The 24,532-nt window shown below is 42.1% G+C and overlaps 1 pseudogene; it reads left to right on the top strand.

Moving 5' to 3' along the window:
• Positions 1-729: 729 nt before the first annotated feature.
• LOC129406832 (sulfotransferase 2A1-like) lies at positions 730-23,353 on the top strand (annotated as a pseudogene).
• The last annotated feature ends 1,179 nt before the right edge of the window (positions 23,354-24,532 follow it).

The following is a 24,532-nucleotide window of genomic DNA, read 5'->3' as shown; positions in this document are numbered from 1 at the left end:
ACAATGATTGAGTACCTATCCCTTCACGAGTGCCCATTCTACATCATCAATATTCTTAATATCCCTTCCACCCTTTCCCCCCGCCTCTGTTGCAGGCACATTCCTGTTTACTCTCTTTTCATTTGGGGTTATAGTTTGCAATGCAGATATTAAGTGGCCACCATGTTTAGTCTATAGTCCACTTTAATCACGCATCTCCCATCACGTGCATGCCCTCCAAACATCATATCCTTATTGGTCCTTTCTCAATCCCAGCTGTCTTTTCCCCCAGCATGTTAGGCCATCTTCCAAGCTGTGGAGTTATCCTTTGACCTTTATCTCTAGTATTCTTGGGTATTAGTCTCCCATTATATTCTTAACTTTATATTCCACAAAAGAGTGCAGTCATTATATTTCTATTCATCCCTCTCTCTCTCTGACTCATTTCACTAGCATGATACTTTCTATGTTGATCCCCTTATCTACATTGTCTCTAAAACTATTCTTTAAAAACATTTTAAGCACCCCATACCCTACCTTCTCAGGATGTTATTGAATTGCAGGTTCCTTCTCAAGAATCATACTCATATATCCACAGAATGTCTCCTGAGTTACCTCACAGTTGCATAATATCAGGACCGTTGGACCTGCCTTAGGGATTATTTGGACAATATTATAACGTGTACCTTACAATCAAGGAAGCAACCTCCAACTGTGGATGACACATTCCTCCAAAGTCAAGCAACCAGAATGTCTGGTGAAAATAAAAGGATTAATGGTGTATTTTTTCCAACTGAGATTTTCACACCTGCTTTCATGACAGAAGAGTGGCATATTTTTTAGTTTACAGATGAAGATGTCTTGCTGCTGACCTACCCTAAATCAGGTAAGGCCACTGGAGCAGTTGCAAGACTGATTGTTGCTCTGTCTGTGGGCATTAGGGAAAGAAGAGGGGACTTTCTATAGGACAAACCACCAGTGTCCAGGGAACTGACCATGGACTTGGAGCAGAGACATCCTAACACTGTTGGGTGGTGGCTGTCCAGGCTCTGGGAGCCCGCAAATGAGATCCTAAGACTGTGTTAAGTGTTTAATTAAGAATTAGATGCATAATTCCAGGGGGAGCTAAGTTAGCATAAGCATTTCACGAAGGCCTTCATCAGGTATAGCCTTTTCAAGAAGTCTTGGAGTCTGGCAATAAAATCTGTGTAAAGTTCATTTGCTTCCTGAAAGATTTTTGTGAATGACATAGTACATTTTGCAGAGGTCTCAAGATAATGCCAGGCCTTTAGACAGGTCTTGTTAACAGCTTCTAAAATGTTTGCCTCCAAATGGACTTGTTCTTCTGCTAAAACCCACTTGCCAGTGCCTAAAATCTTGTTCACAGTGATATCAACTTGTTTTGGTGTTTTAATTCTAGCAATTTTCTCAGCCTATTCTCTCCACCAGGATTCAAATTGTACATATTGAGAATTTTCTAACACTGCCTTTGCAAGAGTTTGCCAATCAAATGGAATTACAGTATTAGCTTCTGCAAAATTTTCTAGAAGGGCTAGCACATAGTTAGAAGTAACACCATAGGTGGTCACAGCTTGTTTAAGCCGGATAAGAAACTTAAAAGGAACAGGCTCATATTCCCCTGATTGTCTTTTTCTTTGTATATCAGGATTACTAACATCTGGAAAAGCCATAAACTGAGCAGGCTGTTGACTCAACTTTGCTTTATATAAAGGAGCTTCATATTTTTGCATCAGAGAATGCAACTCAGGAATAAGCTTAAATTGGCAACACAGAGATTCCTCTTCCCTATTCTTATATAATTGAGGGGAAGGAACTGTCAAAGGGTCAGGATCAGTAACATCCTGTACTGCAGGCATTATCCTTGTTTTAGAAGGGAGTTTCATCTCAAGGTACTTCATTTGTCTAATTAATTTATCAAATTTTTCATTAACTTTTCTCAACTCTGGGGAGTTTACATCCTCCTTTAAAACCGAATTTTCTGTGTCTGACTTGATGCTGTCAGACACAGACCAGGCAGGTGAATCATCAATTTGATGTGATTCACCAGACAAGACAGATGCTATTGGCTTAGCACAAAATGTTGGCAATATCAAATATTCTTCCCCACTCTTCTCCTCTAACATAGGAGTTTTTCTGTAAATTGCCTTAAAAACTTGTGCAGGACGCAACTTTTCCCCTACTTTTTTCCAAAGTCTAAAATCAACCTGCTCTCTATTTTTTTGCTTAAATCAATGACAATACTTTTTTACCCTCTCAAAGAGGCATAGCTTTATCTGTTTCTTTAAAGGCAAACCAGCCTGCTTTTGTTAGAGATTTCAAAGTGTCAACATAGGCATCCTGCTGAGAAGTTACAGAATTGCCCATTGTCCCTTTTTCCTGTTCTTCCTTTATTTATTCTTTATTTCTTTTCTCTCTTTCTTTATCCTTTTCTTCTTTTCCCTTTATTTCTTTCTGCCTATCTTTCTTTCTCCCTTTCTTTCTCTTTTTCTTCTTCCTTACTTATCTACATTTCCTCTTTCCCTCTTTCTCTTTTTCTTCTTCCTTCCTTCCTATCTCTTTACTTCTTCTTTCTTTCTTTCTCTTTTTATATTTCTTTATTCCCTTTCTCTTTTTCTTCTTTCCTTCCTTTCTTTATCCCTATCTATATTTCTTCTTTGTCCCTTTCTTTCTCCTTTTCTTCTTCTTCCCTCTTTTTCTTCTATCTATATTTCTTTATTCCCTTTCTTTTTCTTCTTCTTTCCTTTTTATCTTTCTTAATTCCCTTTCTTCTTTGAGCCCCTGGGTTGGGCGCCATATGTTACAACAAGGTTGCAGTTTTACTTGACAGTCCGAGGCATTTCACTAGCAGAAGAAATATAGATTTTTGGGTAGGATCACATGACTGTCTCCAGAGCTTTTTGTGTTATGGCCTGCAGGAGAGCAGCCTGTTCAACCCCCTTTTATTAAGTAGGTTGATGTACTAACCAATGATATACAGCCAAATAGGCAGAATATGCAGATTAATTTAGTCAATGGAAACAGTAACAAAGTTAGTTAAAGTCACAGTAACAGTAACAGTAACTGTAACAGTAACAGTAACAGAAAACGATGTTTACATCCAGGACTAGCTAGGCCTGAGATTATGGGGTGTTGTATAACAACAGTCTTTCTATGTTGAGTGCTTAAAATGTTGAAATCAGATTGAAATCAAAAGTGGAAATCCTTGTAACTGGGCACACAGCCCCATCAAAAAGGTTAGTAATATATGTTCCGAAAAATTTTTTAAAGTTCGGGTGTTTTTGGAGCTTATTAAGAATTGTAAAATTAGAGCATAAAACCAAGGTGAAAATTGTTAAAGATTGGTGTAAAAGGTTCATGATTTAAAATATCTAAGGTATAAGAACTATCAAAATTAATTAAAAACATGTTTTCTTCATGCTTTGTAAAAGTGGTACAAGTTTTTGTGATGATAGTACATTTTTCTCTCTAAATATTTATATTATAAATTTTGTTTCTATCTGCATTATATTGAGTTGTTAAAAAGAGAATTGAAATAATTGTATATAAAAACAGGTTCAAAAGGTATTGGTTTAGTTCAAAACATAAGTTTTAAGAGATAGCAGGTTTATTATATAAGACTGGATAATATTCCATGCATATTTTATTGGAACATCTATGAAGTTTGAGGAAGAAGTTTCTATTTTTACTTATGGATGCCGATGATTCTTCTTTGTCCATTAGAGAAGAATTTGATAATGGGAGTGCTTCGGCAGTTACTGATTGTAGAAAAACCTGGACTGTGAAGTTCATCAGAAATGGCATGAAAGTGTTGTTTTTGTTTAGAGACTAATAAGTCTTCATTGACAAATGTTATCTGATCCAGGACTGGAACCGGAATATTACTTAATATGTGTAAACTCTGTATATATTTACATACTCTGTACTTTTTCAGTACATTTTTTTAAATTTTTTTATTGAATCACCAAGTGGAGGGTTACATAGTTCTCAGGATTATGTCAGTTATACAATACTCAAACACCCTTCCCTTCACCAGTGCCCATCTTCCATCACCAACCGCCCCCAGTATATCTGCCGCCCCCTCCCACCTCCCAAGTCCCCACCCTTGTACGTGATAAGTTTCACTTCGTTTACGCTTATCTCGATTACATTCCATGTTTCAACACACAACTCACTACCGTTGCTGGGGTTTCCCCCCAAAAAGAAAAAGACAGTCCTATTGCCACGGAGGCATTTGATAGTTCTCCATTGCTAAGAATATAGAGATATTAAGTCCCGCTGTTTGTTACATAACTTTTCTTTTTCCCCCTTGCCCCGCGCCACCGAGTTCACGCCTGTTTAGTAATCGCCACGCTGTCTGACAAAGGGAAAAAAAACCGAAGAGGATGGTTATTTCCCATCATCAGCCGGCGTGGGGCTCTGGCTTAGTTGATAGTCTAGTAGAGTGTCTGCAAGCAGTTTCTGGAACCAAAGGTCTTGCGCTGGTATCGGCTTCGGCTCGAGATTCCACCAGTGTCCCGCTGTTCCATGTACATAATTTTTCCCCTTATATCCCATTCCCACGCCACCAGGTCTGTTTGCTTAATGGACATCACACTATGTTTGACACCATGCCGCGTTTCTTCCCGAGAAAGAAGGATATTTCTTCTCAGCCGGCTTGGGGATATAGCTTAGTTCAGTCTAGAGAGATGGCTACCACTTTGATTGCCTTCAATATTTCAACAAAAGACTTACTATTCTTGTTAGGATCTCCCACAAAAGTCCGACCCATTAAGAAGGAACCGTTACATATTGCTGATGCTAAGATGACATTAGGTTGTGCGGCCGCAGCAGCGGCCGCACGGTTTTGGGTTTCTGTATAAAGTTCAGGGAAAATTCTGCCTGAAATTCTATCACTACAATCTTTAACCCTTTTATGGTGCTCATAAGATGGAAAAACCTAGAGAAATACCGGGCCCCCCACACGGGCGGAAGTGGGAAAGCTCCCTAGTCTTCCTCCTTCATACTGGGGCTGCGGGCGCGGCGAAGTGGGAAAGCCCACATGGCTGAACTCTCTTTAAGTGTCGGATGTGGGCAGAGACTGGTACTTCCCCGCCCTCGATCTCCCGCCAGCCGCGCCACGCATTTGGGTGCGTCTCTCCATTTTGTGCTCAGAGAAGTAGGGTGGAGGCTGTGCTGTGCTCAGGAGAGGTTGAAGGAGAGAGAGAGAGATTAAAAAAAAAAGAGAGAAACACCGGGCCCCCGCATGGGGGGCCTGGCGGAAACGCTCAAATCACATACTGCAGGTTGCTGGCGGGCTGCTGGTGTCCAAAGCAGCTCCCTCGTCTTCCTCCGTCATACTGGGGCTGCGGGCGCGGTGAAGTGGGCTTTTTCAGTACATTTTTCATGATCATTTCTGTAAGATAAGGTTAGACTTTCTTAAAACAGCATTGAGGTATTACTGGAAAGATTTGTGAGAATGTTTGTGTTGTTTGTTACTGGTCATTTTAAAACAAAAAAGGGGGAAATGTTGGTATACAACATCTCACAATCTCAGGCCTAGCTAGGCTTGGATGTTAAAATTGTTTTTCTCTTACTGTTACTTTAACTGACTATGCTTCCAGTTATGTAACTGACTTCGACACTGTTTCCCTTGACTAAGTTAATTTGCATTTCTGCCTATGTGGCTGGATATCATTGTTAGAACATGAAGCTAGTTAATAAAAGAGGGCTAAACAGGCTGCTCTCTGGCACAGCACAACACCGAAGACAGTTTTGTGATCCTCCATAAAGTATTTTTTTCACATGCATATCTTAATGCCTCAGATAGTCTACCCAAACCTTACTGCAACAGACAAGTAAAGAGAGGCTTCTAAAAGCTCAGGGCTAGGATGAATGGAGACATTTCTGAGACTGCTCGAGAAATTCGACGATCAACGGGATGATGATGATGATGATGATGATGATGATGATGCATCTATTCTGGGGTTGCTCTGAGGCTCTGATTCTAGGTTGCTATGTATATCCAGATGCTATTTATATGTAGGAAGGAAAACAAATGAGGACTGAAGCTGAGGTCAGGGACAGGGTAAGTGCATAGAAATGACCATTTTGCAAAGAGACAGAGGCAGACTCAGAGTCAAGATCAAATGCCTTGGCAATGTGTAGTTAAAATGTAGCACAAACATCTCAGGGCATATTCTTCAACCTTTTATTAAGGAGTGAAGTTCTGAAACAGCCACAAGATTTTGTGTGCTCACAACTGAGTATTGAGTCCAGCTGATTGTATTGAGTCCAACGACCAGTGACACAAGGACAAACTACATGCTGGCATATTTAGGAAGGATACCTGCTGTACTGGAGCTCTTGAAAACAGAAAAAGATGGGTGGTGATTACGAAATACAGGGAGAGGAAAAAGAATAGTTTATATGGATTCAGTAGAAGGTCCTGCTTGAATGTTTATAACCAGGTATAAAGTTCTTTCTTGTAAGTCAAGACTTTCTTACAAAGAAAACTATGGGGAAACAGGCAGAGAACTCCAGGCAAGTCCCAAGCACTTGACAATTGCTTGTTTGCATACTGAGGTACCAGAGGGTTTCAAGAGTATAAATGTTTCTGTTTAGGGATACACTGCACCATTCCAACACCAAACTGCCAACACCACTGTGCACTGCTGACCCACTGGTCCCTCGGTAGCATCAAAACTGACTGCAGAAAAAGGGGTAGCTTTCCCAGAGTCCCTCTATTTTATGTCCTTGTTTATTTTTCTTGATTGATTATCTATCACTTATATAATCTGGTGTTGATTTTTGTTTATTTTATTATTATTATTTAAAAATTTTTATTTTCATAAGATCGTTCACATTAGTTGATTACATTTAATGTTTCAACACCAATCCCAACACCATAACACGTTTCCCACCACCAATATTTCAAATTTTTCCACCACCATTCAAGCCTGCCTGCCATGGGCAGATACTAGAAAATTTATTTTCTATTGCTTATTTTTAATATCATAAGAGGTCATGATGCTGCAAAAGCTGCCACATACTTTTTGAATTCTAAGATTGTAAATGATTGGGAACCAGAGACATGTCTGTAAAGAGCTAATCCATTTTGAGATTCATTTGGGAGTCTCTGCATCAAGGCCGTTGATGCACTGAGATGGCATCCAGAGGTAGATCATGGGCATGACAGCTAGGACCCCAAGCAGGTGGGGAGACACGAAGGGAGGGCCCATCTCCGGTGCTACCATGTGGTCTGGAATCTTAGTCCCTGAACACACATACTGGGTTTTTCTTCTGGAAGCTCATGGCCACCAGGGTTTCATCTGGAGCAGGTGGAGAGGGCACACCTGCTCCATCTAGGTGCCACGGTGGAACTGATTCTGTACGGGGACTAGAGAGATCTCCAGTGAGCTGTTGTCTTCTGGAATTCACTGTTGTGTCTCTGTCACCTGGCATTTAATTTCATAATTCCTTCCACATTGGATGAGAAGAGGTGGACTTCATCTCTTCTCCCAGGTGACTAGGATTCCCCACTGTCTGTATAGTTCTCATCTTTTCATTCACTTATCAGTTTGAGGGAATTTGATTGCTTTCAGATCTCAATTTTCATTGATAGAGTTGCAGTCTATGTGAGAAAATGGTGTCTCTTTTGTCCCGTAGTTAGTATGATACATTTTAAAAAGTCAAACAAAATGCCTGATCTTCATTTTCTCTCCTTTATTTAGGAACACATTGGATGGTAGAGATTCTTTCCCTGATTCGTTCCAAAGCGATCCCAGGTGGATTCAATCTGTGCCTATCTGGGACTGTTCCCCATGGATAGAGTTAGATAAGGGATATAAGGTATTGAAGGATAAGAAAGGCCCACGCTTTATGTCTTCCCACCTTCCAATCCAATTCATGCCCAAGTCATTCTTCAGTGCCAAAGTGAAGGTGAGTGCACGATGGTCCTTGTATGTGTGATCAATGCTTTTTAAATCTCTCTATGCCCAGAGGTTAACAGAGACTGTGATGGAGATGCAGAGTCTCTTTCATAGGTCTGCAGGGGGTGTGTGGTTCTTTGTTAGATGGCATTACTGTGCATTTCTGAGTGCATTGTGTCAATCATTCTACAGGATTTTTGGCAGTCAAGTTAAAAGGGAAATAAAGAGTTCTGTGTTATGTCACCCCAATCTGTTTAAGATGCAACTTAAATTAGGTCAGGTTGAAGGCCAAAGAGCTATCCATAGGAGACTCCTGAAAACATTCAAGAAAGAATGCCTGAAACCAGGGTGAGTGGTTGGCACCCCTCCTGAGTTATGTGCCCCTTTGTCTCTACCAATGTCTGTTAAGTCCAACAGTTTAACTCATCTCTCATGGGAATGACAGGTGACCCAAGGGATTGTAAAGAGTAATATGCTGTGTATCTGTAGACAGGAATTAGTTTGAGATGAATAGTAGAGCAAAGTGAGGAAGTGTGAGTCTATGTGGATAGACAGACGCACCTCTGCCTTCTCCTCTCTGGACCTCTTCTGTGTGTCCTGGATTCACAATCCCCTCATTTCCTCATGAAATGAAACAATGGGGAAGTGAAGGGTGTTTTGGGTCCTTGGGTTTCTGGTTTATGTTTGCCCAAAAGGCCCTCTGTCTCCGAAACACAATTCAGGGGAAACTCTGAGTACCAGTGTTGGCATTCGGTAACATGGAGATCCAGGACTGGGTATATTTGAAACCTTGTTGGGATGAGCTAATTTTTTTCCTTTTTTTCATGAGATGATTTCAGTCATAAATGTTCCAAAACCCATACCTTCACCACTGTACATTTTCTACCACCAATGTGCCCAGTTGCCCTCTCACCCACCCCTAAGCCTCCTTCTGTACCAGGCATGTTTCATCTCTTATTCACTTGCCCCCCCCTCTCTCTTTCTCAAATCTCTCTCTTTCTCCCTTTGAGAATTTTGGTTTGCTATACAGATACTGAGAGGAAATGTGTTTGTTCAAGAAGTTTAGTATTCATATGGAGAATGTACTACTGGAGTGCATTTTATAAATATGTGACAGTTTGGGGTTGAACATAACTGCCAGGGCTTTGGAATTACAGCAATGTGGGGGGAGTTATCCCATCCCAACTGCAAAAGAGCCTGGATATTTCAGTAATAAAGCCAGCATACCCCAAATTCCTGCAGATTAATATTTTGTTGAGGTCCGTCCATAGATGTTGGAGTTTGGACCAGGGGATAGTGGCGATTTTGGATTGTGGGAGCAAGTGGCTGCCAGAAGCTCTGTTTGGGAATGCACAGGGCTAACTCACTCCCCTCCCAGGTGCACTGAATGATTCCATCATGCAAGTGTCTGAAAAAATTTACTGAGGCTATTAAAAAAATCTCTTTTGAGATTTATTTATATAGTCTCTGGAGCAAGCTCAATAATGAACTTTTATGGTAGCACCAGAGGAGGTTTGTGGGCATGTCTACCCATACCTAAATTTTGCCAGCCTAATTTCTCAGAAAGCTATGTTCTTAGTGATGGAGTCTGGCCGGAGGCATAGAGCCGAATTTTGGCGTGTCAGGAAGCCCAAGAGCACTGCCTGGATGCTGATACTCTTGCCCAGTAGATCCAGTTGCCCCAACAACAGTGCTGCACCCTCTGGGCCCCAGGGCTGGTGGCAGTAGCAGCCTTTGCCAGAAACTGTGGGTTGGGCACTTTTGGGAAGGCGGCCACAACCTGTCCAGAGAACCTTCCTAGAGGGCACTTGCCCCCGTCCTGAGTCCAGTCTCCAGCTAGTTGGAGCTCAGAAACATTTTCCTCGCTGCCACCAAGATGTGATCCCAGGGGCTGCACATGTGTGCAGCCTCTCCGCAGCTGCACGAGAGTGACACCAGATGCCAGCTAAATTTTTTGGCATGGGCAGCTCCTCACAGAATGTCTCCAGACTGAGAACTAAGCCATGGCCCCATGCCCGCCAAGGAGGGGAAAGGTATTTCTCTCTCTCTTGCCTCTTCCTTGCCTGTGGTGAAGGGCATGGTGACTGCCATATTATGGCAACCACTGATGGGGTTTAGAAGCTTGCAATGATCCAATATCTGGAAGAAATCTCCCTGGACTAAGTTCCTAAAGTACAGAAATCCAAAACCTCGCGGCCTCATATTTTTTCACAACAGGTCTGATTCTAGTGGAGTACTCCTAAGAATAATAGTGAGGTTTGTGTTGAGATATTGAATGTAACCAAAGTAAATAGAAAGTAAAGTGAAATTTATCAGTTACAAGGCGGGGGGGGTGTCCGGGGGGCGGCAGGATGAGAGGTGTACTGTGTTTTTTTTTCTTTTCTTTTTTTTTGGTGGTGGGATATGGGCACTGGTGAAGGGATGGTTGTTTCAGCATTGTATAACTGAGACTTAAGCCTGAAAGCATTGTAATTTTCCACATGGTGATTCAATAAAATAAAATTCTTAAAAAATAAAAATATTTTCCTCCAAGATATGATACCATTGGCCACCACTGCGAGAGCAGATCTAGTGGGCGGGGGGAAGGAAAGGAGTGGCGGGGTTGCCTCGGTGGCACTGAGCAGCTGGGTCCACGAGCCTACCCCCAATGGCCGAAGCTGGGGCACCCCTCTACTCAAAGACCGGAACTCCACGGTGGTGCCAGGTTGGACCTGAAGATCATTGTGTATTCAGATAGAAATGCAGTGGCTGCAGTGGCCAGCTGACATAGTGCACATGACTGCCCTGCCTCCGCCAGCCAGCGTGGGTACCTGCAGCCGCACCGCAGCCTTCTTCAGAGGTCACATTCCTGGCCAGAGCTTTACAGCGGGCGCCAGGCTGTTTCCAAATGCACTCATTGAGGGAGAATATTTAAAGAACACTTACCTTCCTTCGGGCAGAAATTTTGTGACTGCAGCCAACTGCTGTTCAGAGAGTTGATAGCTGTCAGTGCTCAGCAAGCTCTGGCCTCTTGTAGACACGCTGCCACAATTTCCTCCCTGCCACCCCGCCCTCCTCACATCTAGTTATGTTGTATTGTCTGGTGTTTTCTTGGATTATACAAGAAGAGGGGTGAACATGTAGATTGGAAAACTACCAAACTCAAAGGTAGCAAATGTTTTGTTTTGACAAGTATAAAGCCTGACAGTATTAAGCTCTATGAAGCAAATCAAGCAATAAAGATAAGTAACTTATGATGGCTTTATTCGTTTATTAAAAAATGAACAAAGAGAGCAGGAGCAATAGTGCAGAAGGAAGGGTGTTTGCTTGGTACGTGTGCATCCCAGATTCAATCCTCAGCACCCAATATGGTCCCCCTAAACCCCAGCAGGAATAATCCCTGAAAGAAGAGCCAGACATATGCCCTGAGCAACATGTTTAGCCCAAAGAACCCCCTCCCACTGACCCCAATCAATGAAATAAGACTTTAGATAGATCAATGAAAATAAGACTTTAAGTAGATAAAAATTACTATTAAGAATATGGGTAACCCTGGGATTGGAAATGTTTTTCTCTCTCTCAGCCTTTCCTTTCCCCAGCGGTGTGGCGACCACCATCTTATAAGGCCCACTAAAGAGAGGTACGAGCTTGCAGTGATGGGATGTACGGGAGATCTCAGGATTGGGGGCATTACTGGCACTGCTCTCCGCCCAGATGTGAACCCAATTAGCTGCATGCACAGGAATGGAGTAGCCGTTCCTGAATGCCCATGATCCCAGAGGCCAACTAACTACTTTCGGCACCCAGCGGCTTCTTGCAGAAATGCCTCTAAACTGTGGACAAAGCTATGGCTCCATGCCGCCCCAGGAGGGAAAAGGTTTTTCTCTCTCAGCCTTTCCTTTCCCCGGCAGCATGGCAACCACCATCTTATAAAGCCCACTAAACAGAGGTACAAGGTTGCAATGATGTGATTTCTGTCAGAAATTTCTCTGGACTTAATTACTAAAATACAAGAAATCCAAAACCTCATATCCTCTCCATTTTCAGCAATGGAAAACGAATTATCAAATGATACCTTTTTGGCAGGTCTGATTGTTGGGGGAATATTCCAAATAATAATAGTGAGTTTGCCATTTGAAATATTGAATTTAATCAAAGTAAAGAGAGAGTAAACTGAAAATCATCAGCCACACAAGCGGGGGTGGGGGTGGGGTGGAATGGGAGGTATACTGGGGTTCTTGGTGGTAGAACATGTGCACTGGTGAAGGGATGGGTGTTTGATAATTGTATGACTGAGACTTAAGCTGAAAACTTTGTAACTTTTCACATGGTGATTCAATAAAAAATTCTTTAAAATTTTAAAAATATAATATGGGTGATTGATCTATGGAATACTATGCAGCTGTTAAGAGAGAAGAAGTCATGAAATTTGCTTATAAATGGATAGACATGGAGAGTATCATGCTATGTAAAGTGAGTAAGAAAGAGAGGAACAGATATAGAAGGACTGCACTCATTTGTGGAGTTTACAATAAAATCACATGAGGCTGACACCCAAGGGCCAGGAGGATTGCCCCATAGCTGGAAGCCTACTTTATGAGCGGAGGGGAAAAGTCAGATGGACTAGAGAATGGATCACTAAGAAAATGATGCCTGGAGGAATCAGTTGGGATGGGAGGTGTCTGCTGAAATTAGATAATGGACCAAACATGCTGACCTCTCAGAGTCTGTGTTAAAAGCCATAATGCCCAAAAGTAGAGAGGAAGTATTAGGAATATTGTCTGCCATGGAGGCAGGAGGAGAGTGCGAGGGGGGTATACCGGGGATATTGGTGGTGTGGAATGAGCACAGGTGGAGGGATGGGTGTTTGATCATTGTGTGATTGTAACCCAAACATGAACGCTTATAACTCTCACAGTGATTCAACAAAATTAGAAAAAAAAAGAATATGGGTGATCACTTAAGTGGGGGTAGGTTCAGGTCAAAGGAGGGATTGTTTGGTGACTCTCAGAAGCTCGAGTTTGAGGAGAGACCACAAGGATGTCCTCTGTGGCAAACTGGAAACACGGTCATGTTCTAAACTGATGCTCCTCAATATAAATAAATTTTCATAGGAAGAATAGAACATGATTTCAATGGCTGAAAAAAAAACCCTTTTTCTATTGAAGGTGATATATGTCATTAGAAATCCCAGAGATGTTATTGTGTCTGGCCATTTGTTCTGGAAAGGCTTCAAAACTGTTCAAGAACCAGAATCAATGGAACAATATTTCACTGGTTCCTCGAAGGAAATGGTGAGTGACTGGAAAATACAGTAGTTGGGTGGAGGATGTCAGAGTCCTTTATGAGATCTCATGTTATACCCAGATGGTAACTCAATGTCTTCCCAAAAATTAGCAGCAGGTTTGTCAGTATGGAGCCCTAGTTTTCTAGGTCCCAATTCTCTACTAGAGTGCAACCCCAAAAACCTGGCGCTACAAGAACCATTGGACACAATGCAGTATTAGTCCTCCCTTCCTTTGTTCCCCTAGGGGTAGAGCCTGGGGGTCAGATTTTCATTCAATACCTGGATGAAAGAATTCCAACTTTCCAAACACCTTGGGGTGTATCTTTGCCAAGCTCCCATAATCTCTTGTCCCATATGGAGGAGTTTCATAGTTTGGTATCTTACCATCAATATTTGACAAATTTTTTGTGCTAGAGAAACCACAGAGCAGTGAGGCACTTGCTTCACACATGATGGACCTTTGTTTGATTCCTGGCACTCCATACAGTTCCCTGAGCTTGCTGGTAGTGAATCTGAGCACAGAAAGAGAATTAAGCCCTGAGCCCCCAATATGTCAGTCAAACCTCAAATTTTGGACCCATTTTGACTCAAAGATTGTGAGTGGTGTAAGACAGTTATTGGATTCATACTTTTTCACCCTGAAACCCACTTTTCTTAGTAACACTGATCAAACAATCATCTGAGCCATCCTTGTACTCTTACCGCTCTTGTCTATGATTCTGATGTGTGAATACTAAAGGTTGATGACAGGATGATGTATGCATTCTCTTGAGCCCACCAGATGACGTGCCGTTTTGAGTCCAGAACTATAACATATTGATGCCACTACTTTGTGATCACACTAGAAATCAGGGTGTGTGAAGTCTACAGCTCTGATCCTGTTGCTTTTGTGAGCCTTGGTTACCTTGCATACTGTAGACACACAATTCTATGTCTGCAGAAATGTCATGGAATCTTGAAAAGAATTGCACTGATTCTCTAGTCCCTCTGTACTCTGCACACAACCATCACAGCAATGCTTCAGGAGATCCAAGAACACAGGTGTCTTTTCATTGATTTTTGTTACCTTCACACACTGCCTTAGATGTCTTGTTGTCTTAACTGCACAGGTCTTTGACCTCCTGTCATTCTCTGGACATTCTTTAAATGGGATTGGCTTCTCCATTTCCCTCCTAACACAATTGTATCAACATAGAAACTCACTGTCATTTACTGACAGAGCATTAGAATTGATGTTATTGATCAGTGATTTTCATACCTACCTGCCTTCGTATTATTAGTCTAACTTTATCCTCATATTGGCCAAATTATCTTTGTCCTCATTACGTTTCTACCTGCTTGTTTTTGAGGTGCCAGGAATGTCAATTCTGTGCTCTGTCACTATGCCTAGTTTTGTAATCCAGCTATGTGTATAGGATTGCTAAAATAGTATCCAATATTTTGGTGTTAATATGAGCTGCTTATTCATTTTCTTATCTAACTTTTGGCTGTATTGGAAACTACAATTGGGTGCAAGTATAACAAAGAGTCATTTATCTTCCTGATCTTTGTTTCATATCTTAACATATCAAAATTATCCTTTAAATTTGACAGTCCATTTTTAATAAAACATAGAAGTTTTTTTATATAATTTATTTATTTTTAATTAGAGAATCACCGTGAGGGTACAGTTACAGATTTATACACTTTTGTGCTTATACTTCCCTCATACAAAGTTCGGGAACCCATCCCTTCACCAGTGCCCATTCTCCACCACCCGTAAACCCAGTGTCCCTCCCACCCTCCCCAATCCCATCTCCCCCCCACCCCACCCTGCCACTGTGGCAGGGCATTCCCTTCTGTTCTCTCTCTCTAATTAGCTGTTGTGGTCTGCAATAAAGGTGTTGAGTGGCCTCTGTGCTCAGTCTCTAGCCCTCATTCAGCCCGCAACTCCCTTCCCCCACATGGCCTTCAACTACAATGTAGTTGGTGATCGCTTCTCTGAGTTGCCCTTTCCCCGGAACGTGAGGCCAGCCGCGAAGCCATGGGGTCAACCTCCTGGTACTTATTTCTACAGTTCTTGGGTATTAGTCTCCCACTCTGATATTCTATATACCATAGATGAGTGCAGTCTTTCTATGTCTGTCTCTCTCTTTCTGACTCATTTCACTCAGCATGAAACTTTTCATGCCCATCCACTTAACTACAAAATTCTTGACTTCCTTTTTTCTAACAGCTGCATAGTATTCCATTGTATAGATGTACCAAAGTTTCCTCAACCAGTCATCTGTTTTGGGGCATTCGGGTTTTTTCCAGATTCTGGCTATTGTAAACAGTGCTGCGATGAACATACATGTGCAGATGTTGTTTCGATTGTACTTTTTTGCCTCTCTGGGATATATTCCCAGCAGTGGTATTGCTGGGTCAAATGGGAGCTCAACCTCTAGTTTTCTGAGAATCGTCCATACTGTTTTCCAAAAGGGCTGAACTAGCCGGCATTCCCACCAGCAGTGTAGAAGGGTCCCTTTCTCCCCACATCCTCTCCAACAGCGGTTGCTTTTGTTCTTTTGGATGTGTGCCAGTCTCTGTGGAGTGAGGTGGTATCTCATGGTTGTTTTGATCTGCATCTCTCTGATGATTAGTGATGCAGAGCACTTTTTCATGTGCCTTTTGGCCATTCGTATTTCTTCCTTGGTAAAGTTTCTGTTCAGTTCTTCGCCCCATTTTTTGATGGGGTTGGATGTTTTCTTTTTGTAGAGTTCAACCAGTGCTTTATATACCATTGATATCAACCCCTTATCTGATGGGTATTGTGTAAATATCCTTTCCCATTCTGTGGATAGTCTTTGTATTCTGGTCACTGTATATCTTGCGGTGCAGAAGCTTTTTAGTTTAATGTAGTCCCATTTGTTGATCTCTGTTTTTACTAGATTGCTTAGTTCCGTGTCACGTTTGAAGATACCTTTATCTTCAATATCGTGGAGGGTTTTGCCGACCTTGTCTTCAATGTACCTTATGGTTTGTGGTCTAATGTTGAGGTCTTTAATCCATTTTGATCTGACTTTTGTGCATGGTGTCAGGTCAAGGTCTAAACCCATTTTTTTGCATGTGGTTGTCCAGTTGTGCCAGCACCATTTGTTAAAGAGGCTTTCCTTGCTCCACTTCACATCTCTTGCTCCCTTATCAAAGATTAGATGATCATACATTTGGGGTTGTGTGTAGGGATATTCCACCCTGTTCCATTGGTCTACGGCTCTGCCTTTGTTCCAGTACCATGCTGTTTTAATTGTTACTGCTTTGTAGTAAAGATTGAGGTTGGGGAGGGTGATGCCTCCCATCATCTTTTTCCCAAGAATTGTTTTAGCTATCCTTGGACGTTTGTTATTCCATATGAATTTTAGGATTGCTTGATCCATTTCTTTGAAGAATGTCATGGGTATACTTATAGGGATCGCATTGAATCTGTATAATGCTTTAGGGAGTATTGCCATTTTGACAACATTGATTCTCCCTATCCACGAGCAGGGTATATGTTTCCATTTCCTCATGTCCTCTTTGATTTCATGGAGTAGCGTTTTGTAGTTTTCTTTGTAAAGGTCTTTTACTTCCTTGGTTAAGCTGATTCCGAGGTACTTGATTTTCTGGGGCACGATTGTGAATGGGATTGCTTTTTTCATGTCCCTTTCCTCTGCCTCATTGTTTGCATATATGAAGGCCATGGATTTTTGGGTATTGATTTTAAAACATAGAAGTTTTATGTTAGCATTTGAAAGCCATCTCTTCTGAGATTGCTGTGTTCTCATATGAAATACATACCCATAAATCCAAACTTATCAACATGTTATGGGTCAGTAAATGTCCCCTTCCTTCATGCTAACTTGCTTCATCATGAACTCCCAACTATGAAACTCGTTCCTATTTTGCAGAGCGATTATATAAATTAATTATAAACAAACACATTCATTCACACTGATTATAAAAGTTAATTATAAATGAAAGTAGGCATTCACACCAGTGATACAAGTTAATTATAAATGGGTCTATGCAAGTGGAAGCAAACATAAACAAATGGGACTACATCAAATTAAGACGCTTCTGCACTTCAAAAGAAACAGTGACCAAAATACAGAAAGAGCCCACAGAATGGGAAAGAATATTTACCCAATACCCATTTGATAAGGGATTAATATCAAGGATATAAAAGACACTAGTAGACTTGTTGGAAGAAAAACAACTTCCAACCACGTCAAAAAATGGGGAGAAGAAATGAACAGAAGTTTCCTCAAAAAATAAATACAAATGCCCAAAAGGCATATGAAAAAATGTTCCACATCACTAGTCATCAACGAGACGCAAATTAAAACAACAATGAGATATCATCTCACACCACAGAGACTGGCACACATTCAAAAGAACAAAAGAAAACAGTGCTAGCATGAATGTGGAGGAAAAGGGACGCTCCTTCACTGTTGGAAGGAATGCAGACTGGTCCAGCCATTCTGGAAAACAATATGGACAATCCTTCAAAAACTAGAAATTGAGCGTCCATATGACCTTGCAATACCACTTCTGGGAATATTTTCCAAGGATGCAGAAAAGCACAGTAGAAATGTTTGTACCTATATATTCATTGCAGCACTGTTCACAGTAGCCAAAATCTGGAAACAACCCAAGTGCCCTAAAACAGATGACTGGTTAAAGAAACTTTGGCACATCTACACAATGGAATACTATGCAGCTGCTAGGAGAGATGAAATTATGAAATTTGCTTATAAATGGATAGAAATGGAGAGTATCATGCTAAGTGTAATGAGTCAGAAAGAGAGGGATAGACATAGAAGGACTGCACTCATTTGTGGAGCATAAAATAACATCACATGAGGCTGACACCCAAGGGCAGTAGATACAAGGGCCAGAGGGACTGCCCCATAGCTGGAAGACTGCTTCATGAGCAGAGGGGAGAAGGTAGACAGAATAGAGAAGAGATAACTAAGAAAATGATGGCTGGAGGAACCAGTTGGGATGGAATACGTGTGCCAAAAGTAGATAATGGACCAAATATAATGACCTCTCAGAGTCTGTGTTACAAGCCATAATGCCCAAAAGTAGACAGAGAGTATGGAGAATATTGTCTGCCATAGAGGCGGGGGGGGGGGGTGGTGGTAAAAGGGGGGTATACCTGGGATATTGGTGGTGGGAATGTGCACTGGTGGAGGGTGTTTGATCATTGTGAGATTGTAACCCAAACATGAAAATTTGTAACTATTTCACACACAGTATTTCAATAAAATTTAAAAAATAAAAGTAAAAAATTTACAAATAATCCAGTAAGAGATAACAACCCAACTATCCACCAAATAGAACTATTATAAATAGATACTCATGAAAGGAATGTGATGTGGGTCTGTCTTGGTTTCAAAAGTTCTGTGCTCAAGCTCATTCTGGTCATAGGTTAGAAGTGTAGGGAGAAAAATGATGCAGGTAAGGAAGTGAAGTGAAGGAACTGATGCAGGCAGATTTCCTATGTCAAGACAGACTTTGAATGGCAAAGCTGCAGTGGGACAGGCCCCAGGACGGAAAGCACTTGTCAGGGCATTTCTGATAACAGTTTGCAACTCTCATATTTATTGGTGTCACTTCCCAGGGCCAGGTCAGAAATATTTTAGTGTCAAAAGAGTATATTATTCATTAGGAATCTTCCACATTATATGCATTTTTTCTTGGCATATGAGGAATTTCTTCTATGTCTGAGCCATTTTTTCTCTAAACACGATTTTCATTCTCCCCTATCCCCTCATTTCTAGTAACTTTATATATTCTGGGAGGGGGTTGATTTTGAAAGGGCCGACCCGCTATACTATTGCTACTGCCCTTATCCCCGCGGATCTTCTGCATGTATGGAAAGTTCTTTATATTTTTCCCCAGCCATTTCTGAATGTCATATATTTAAAGTCTTTTACTCCTGAGTCCCAAAAACTTCGAATAAACACATTACCTCGGCAAGTTCTCATACTATTTGACTTGCTTTTTGCCCAGACTTGAGTGCCAATCACTTCATCAGCTTCCATGTTATTCTGGCCAAGGCAGACATCTGCAGTCTCCCTGTAGTGAAGCCAGCCTGAGGTTTTTCTCAATAGATATTACATTGTCAGATGCACAGCTCTGATGTGCAATTACTGGCAGGCAATTAATACTCAAATATCTCTGTGCTAAGAACCACTTAATTTGCAAAAGGAAATCAAAGTTGGGTCAAATTGCCTAATGGGATCAACTGGGTCCAAGTTTTTGGAAGATTTATGCTTTGATGAATGATGATCTCATTTTTCAATATTATCAAAATGAGTTTATAAACATGGATTATACTCAACAAACTTCTCAGAGTGACTTTTGAGTCTCAATATGCTGTGGAAAGAGAAAAATGAACTTTCCACCCACGTTCCTTACTAGTTTTCTGAAAATGTCGTGGTCTCTGGAATACTGAGACATTCTGTCCATATTTCACCTGAAAAATGGGCCTTTGTTTAGGCTCTTTCTCAAAGGGCAACTGGAGTGAGCAGGATGTACAGGCACAGTGATTCTCACCAGCATTCATCAGACAGAAGAGCTCAGACATGCTCTACACCTGCTGAAACTAGTGCAGTCAGGGCAGGAGGAGAGACACCACAGCAAGGAAGAAACTGGCCTTGTACGCAGCCAACTCTGTTGTTATCCGAAGTCCTACATAGCTCCCCAAGCCTTACACACAGATCCAGAGTAATCCCTAAGCACTTCGGTGTGTGACCGCCCCCCGCCTCTCCCCCCCCTACTCCAACAAAGGAAGAACAACATATTCTATGTAACCCCTAGGGGAATCCTGAACCTTCCAAAGTCACATGATACACAATAAAAGTCATTCCCCAAGGAAACACGTCTGAGAATATCCTGAATTAATGGAGCTTAAATCCCACCACTGTCATGTAGACACATTAGACAATTCCCCGGGAAACACTAGTTGAACATAGGACAGAGCTCTGATAACAGAATAGGTGAGATAGACAGGCAGAAAGAGACAGAGAGATAGAAATACATAGACAGAGACAGAAAGACATAGACGAGATGATTTCCTAAGAGAAAATAATTATCAAAGCATCTGTCAAAATATTGACAATATATTCAAGATGCACTACTGTGTCTCTCCATCCGTGGTTGGGTCGCTGGGCAGGAACTTCAAAGAATCTCCAAAAGCTCTTGCAGAACTGACTTGGGCAGGAGACCCCCAGGATGTTGGAGCACTGTGTGTGCACTTCCTCTCCTTCAATAGTGAACCATAGTAAAGGGCCCCGTATGGAGAGGCGCGAGCAATGTTGCCTGAGTTTCGACATTCAGAGGATCCTAACCACCATGGTGTGGGATCCACTTCTTTCTCTGCCTCCCCATCTGCAGTGCCCTATGGTTCATGGTTCGACCATACCCATGTCTGGATGCCCATGAGAGATCGGGAGAACTTCCTGCTGCTGAGTTATGAAGAGCTAAAATGGATAACTCTGGTTCTTGTGGTCGGAGCCCCCAAACTATCTGCACCTTATTACCTGTTCCTCCTCCTCTGTGTTTAAAAACAACATCTATGTAGACATATGGTAGGTCCCCAGGGGGAGGACAGTTCGTGCCGCGGGTGCCCCACTTTGGAGAGCACTCCGCAGACTTTCCTCTTGTCCGTGGTTCTTTGCTCCCTTTAATAACGTCGAAAGAGTGACAACCCTACCCAGAAACAGGTGATGCATGAGAGTCACATAGGCACTGGGTCCTCCAATAAGGTCACCACTGGGGATGCTGCTCATGGGGGTGGAATGATGGGTTGTGGAAGTAACTTGAGCTGCCCGGTCTTTTCAAAATGTTCCATTCTGGACCCTGCTTAGCAGCAAGGGCTCGCCTACTCCTCAGAGAATCAGGAGGACCTGCCTTCTTCGAACTCCTTGTGTCCCTCTGACTCTATCCAGCCTATCAGGCTCCTGGGAACTCGAATTCCCAAGTCCTTTTCTGCTCCTCCTCTCCTTCTCCCGTTGCGGCTTCTCTCCTCTTATCTCCTCTCTAGCATATTTCAAATTGTTGCTCTTATCTTGTCTTCTTCAAGGACACAAGAAGCAGTGTGCAGAAGATCTGCCGATTTCTGGGCATGGAATTAGAACCAGAAGCGCTGGATTCAGTCCCCGAGAATTCTTCCTTACAGGTTATGAAAGGAAATAAGATGTCCAATTATTCCCTTCTGGATGGTGTTGCTATTGATCTAAAGACATCAACCATGATGAGAAAAGGTAAAGGAAAATGCTGTATGTATGGCAGGACAACATTGTTGAGATCAGAAGAGTTTGAGTTCATGCATGGTCACTGTCCATCACTCATTGCCCTTCTCCTTGACCTGGGTGAAAGTCTCTCATAGTTATGACATGAGCAACAGGCACTGGCAGATTCTGATTCCTGCTTTGTGATCAACTGAATTCTGTGAGGTCAGTATATCTATCTCTCTTCTCAGAAATTGCCATACAGATATTCAGCTTACAAAGGGATCCTCGCGAGTTCCTCGCCATAATAAAACAAACCAACCTCAATGATCTGGGAAAGACATTCAAATTGGGCATGGTCTTGTCACTTTCCTGAACTAGGAAATGTCTAAAATATAATTTTCATCTTTGGGGAAGACAGGTCAGGTTTTTCACTGCAAAAATGCTGTCTTACTACAAGTTCGTGTCAGACCCTGTGTAATAAAATTCAATTAATTCACCACCCTCGGGCTCAAGATGAAGAGTTTCTCAGCCATAAACTTGGAGAATTCCAGCTTCAATGAATTCTCCAAGTCTAAAAGAAGGAAGGAAATGAATTTCATACTCAACCAGGCCAGGCTATGACCCAGGGCTGTGGAGTCAGGTGACACACCATGGTGGCTAGAGGCTGGGGTATCAGGAGGAGGCTTTCCTTAATGCTTAAAATCTAGGAGAATTTGATATGTAACTTTTTTTTTGGTGGTGTACGGGGTGGCGTGAGCCATGCCAGCGATGCTCAGTATTGACTCCTGCTCTGCACCGAGGAATTACTCCTGGTGGTTCTGGGGGGACCCTGTGGGATTCTAGGGATAGAAATTGGTACGGCCATGTGCAAGGCAAAGAACTAATCCCTGTACTATGGGTTTAGTCCCTGCTCAGGGACTCAGTCAACTACTGTTTTTCTGCAACCTGTGGCTTGATTCTGATTTTTTCCTTTGGAAAAGAGACCTGTGTTCTGCAGTTCATGCTGCTGCATATGGAAACAGATAACTTGACTCCCAGGTCGCTTGTTGAAAGCTGATGCTGTAGAGGCTAGGGACATTTTGAGAGCTGTGTGAGAATACCTTGTTCTGGTGTGAGAAGAACAATGATTTTGTGGCGAGCAGAAGGAGGCATGTTCCAGGCTAATTTCTGTCTTTGAAGGGTCAGTGACTCCCCTCTCCCTGTTTTGGACTTCAGAACTGGATTTAGAGATAAAGACTGCAGGGGTCATTACCTCAATGGTGTTGTAAGACGCAGGCCTAGACGCTATGACTTGTATCCTTTTTGTCCACTAACTAGTGGACAAAAGTGTGCCCGGGGAGTTATGGGAATGGAGCTCCTCCTGTCATGAAAAGAGATATCCTTCTGATCCCCAGGTATTCTGCTTAGAGTTTCTGACCTGTGATCTCCAAGCTGAGATTAGTCTGAAGAAAATTAGGGACTACAGAGAAGACACAAGATAGAAGTCCCTTGTATAGAATGCAGCCGACCTAGGATTGATGCAGCAACACCTACAGTACCCTGAGTCGAGCAAGGAGTGATTCCTGAGCAAAGATCAAACTCTGATACAGCCAGTTGAGGTCCAGAAACAAATAAAAAAAGAAATGAGATATGGCTCTCTCACATGCCTGCCAGTTACACTCAGTAAAGTGAAGAAATCTAGCACAGCATGAAATTGTTTGCTCTTAGTTTTCCTTTTCTGCATCAGTACTTGACAGAGGTAAGTTTTGTACCCAAGTCAGGATGAGATGACTTGGTGTCAGCAGAGCTGACATCATCTAATCAGGGTCTCTCTTTTATGTTTGTCAGGTGTTTCTGGGGACTGGAAAAATCACCTCACAGTGGCACAAGCAGAAACCTTTGATGAAATATACCAGGAGAAGATGAAAGATCTTCCTCCAGAGCTGTTCCCATGGGACTAATGTTCTACAATGTTCTGGATCTCATACAGATGTTGATCATCGTTCTGTCTTTGCAAAAGTACTTGCCAGAGGGCTGATTGATTATGATCATTTATTTCTCCCTGGTACCCTGATGAACCAGTCTTTGCATGTTTGGTGACATTGTTCCCATTGATCTGTGTACTGATCTGCATATAATGCAACCCACTTTGGAAAATGAAATATGGATGGATAAAATTAAATGAATAAAAATATTACAAGTATCACTGTATCACTGTCATCCCGTTGTTCATCAATTTACTCGAGCGGGCACCAGTCATATCTCTATTCCTCCCATCCCGGATATTTCAGCATCCTCTTCTTACTCGTCTTTCCCAACAATTGGAGGCTCTTTCAGGGTCAAGGGAATGAGACCAATCGTTACTGTTTTTTGCATATCGAATACACCATGGGTAGCTTTCCAGGCTCTGTCCATGTGTGTGGGATACTCTCGGTATTTTGCTGGACTTTTCAAAAGGTATATATCTATATAAACACTCTATGATTTGTTGCCTACTGTCTGAACTCCATCAAATATGTCGTGATAATTATGGAAAATGGGTAGGAAGTGTCTTATAAAGCAGCCTGGAGGTGGCAGCGGTTGAGTAGTGGAGGTCGGCTTCCCAGACTGGTTCCCTTAGGGTGGGGAGGATTCACACCCACCCCCCTCTGGGGCGCCCTGAGTTAAAACAGCCTGGCGCGGAATCCCATTACAAGTATTGGTGTTAATATTGTTTTAACCCAAATGAGACTAAGACAAGGGTGTGCAGTTCAGGGATTTGTATTGGGTTCTCGTGAGTAAGACCTTTCCCAGTATTGCCAGTGTCAAGGCTGAGGAGGTGCTTGCTAGGTATATGGCTGCCACTTTCAACTCTGCAGCGCCTATCGATCCCCTGAGCACTATCAGGGGTCACTCCTGATCACAGAGTAAGGAAGAAGCCCTGTGTGGACTACCAGGTGTGGACCCCAGAATAAAGAGTAAAATTAAAAGTGTATTTTCAAACAGTTTGCAGAGAACATCAAAGTCAAATTTAATTACACTCCACAAAACACACACACACACACACACACCTCCTTGATAGATATTCTAAGACTCAGAAACCCCCCTATGATTGCTACCATATCAGCAATGCTCACCAAATTTTACACCCTGACTCACAA

The sequence above is a fragment of the Sorex araneus genome, chromosome 8 (assembly GCF_027595985.1).
Source record: "Sorex araneus isolate mSorAra2 chromosome 8, mSorAra2.pri, whole genome shotgun sequence".
Taxonomy (NCBI): Eukaryota; Metazoa; Chordata; class Mammalia; order Eulipotyphla; family Soricidae; genus Sorex; species Sorex araneus.
Note: the sequence above shows the minus strand (reverse complement) of the source record. Positions and strands in the feature narration are given on the sequence as shown.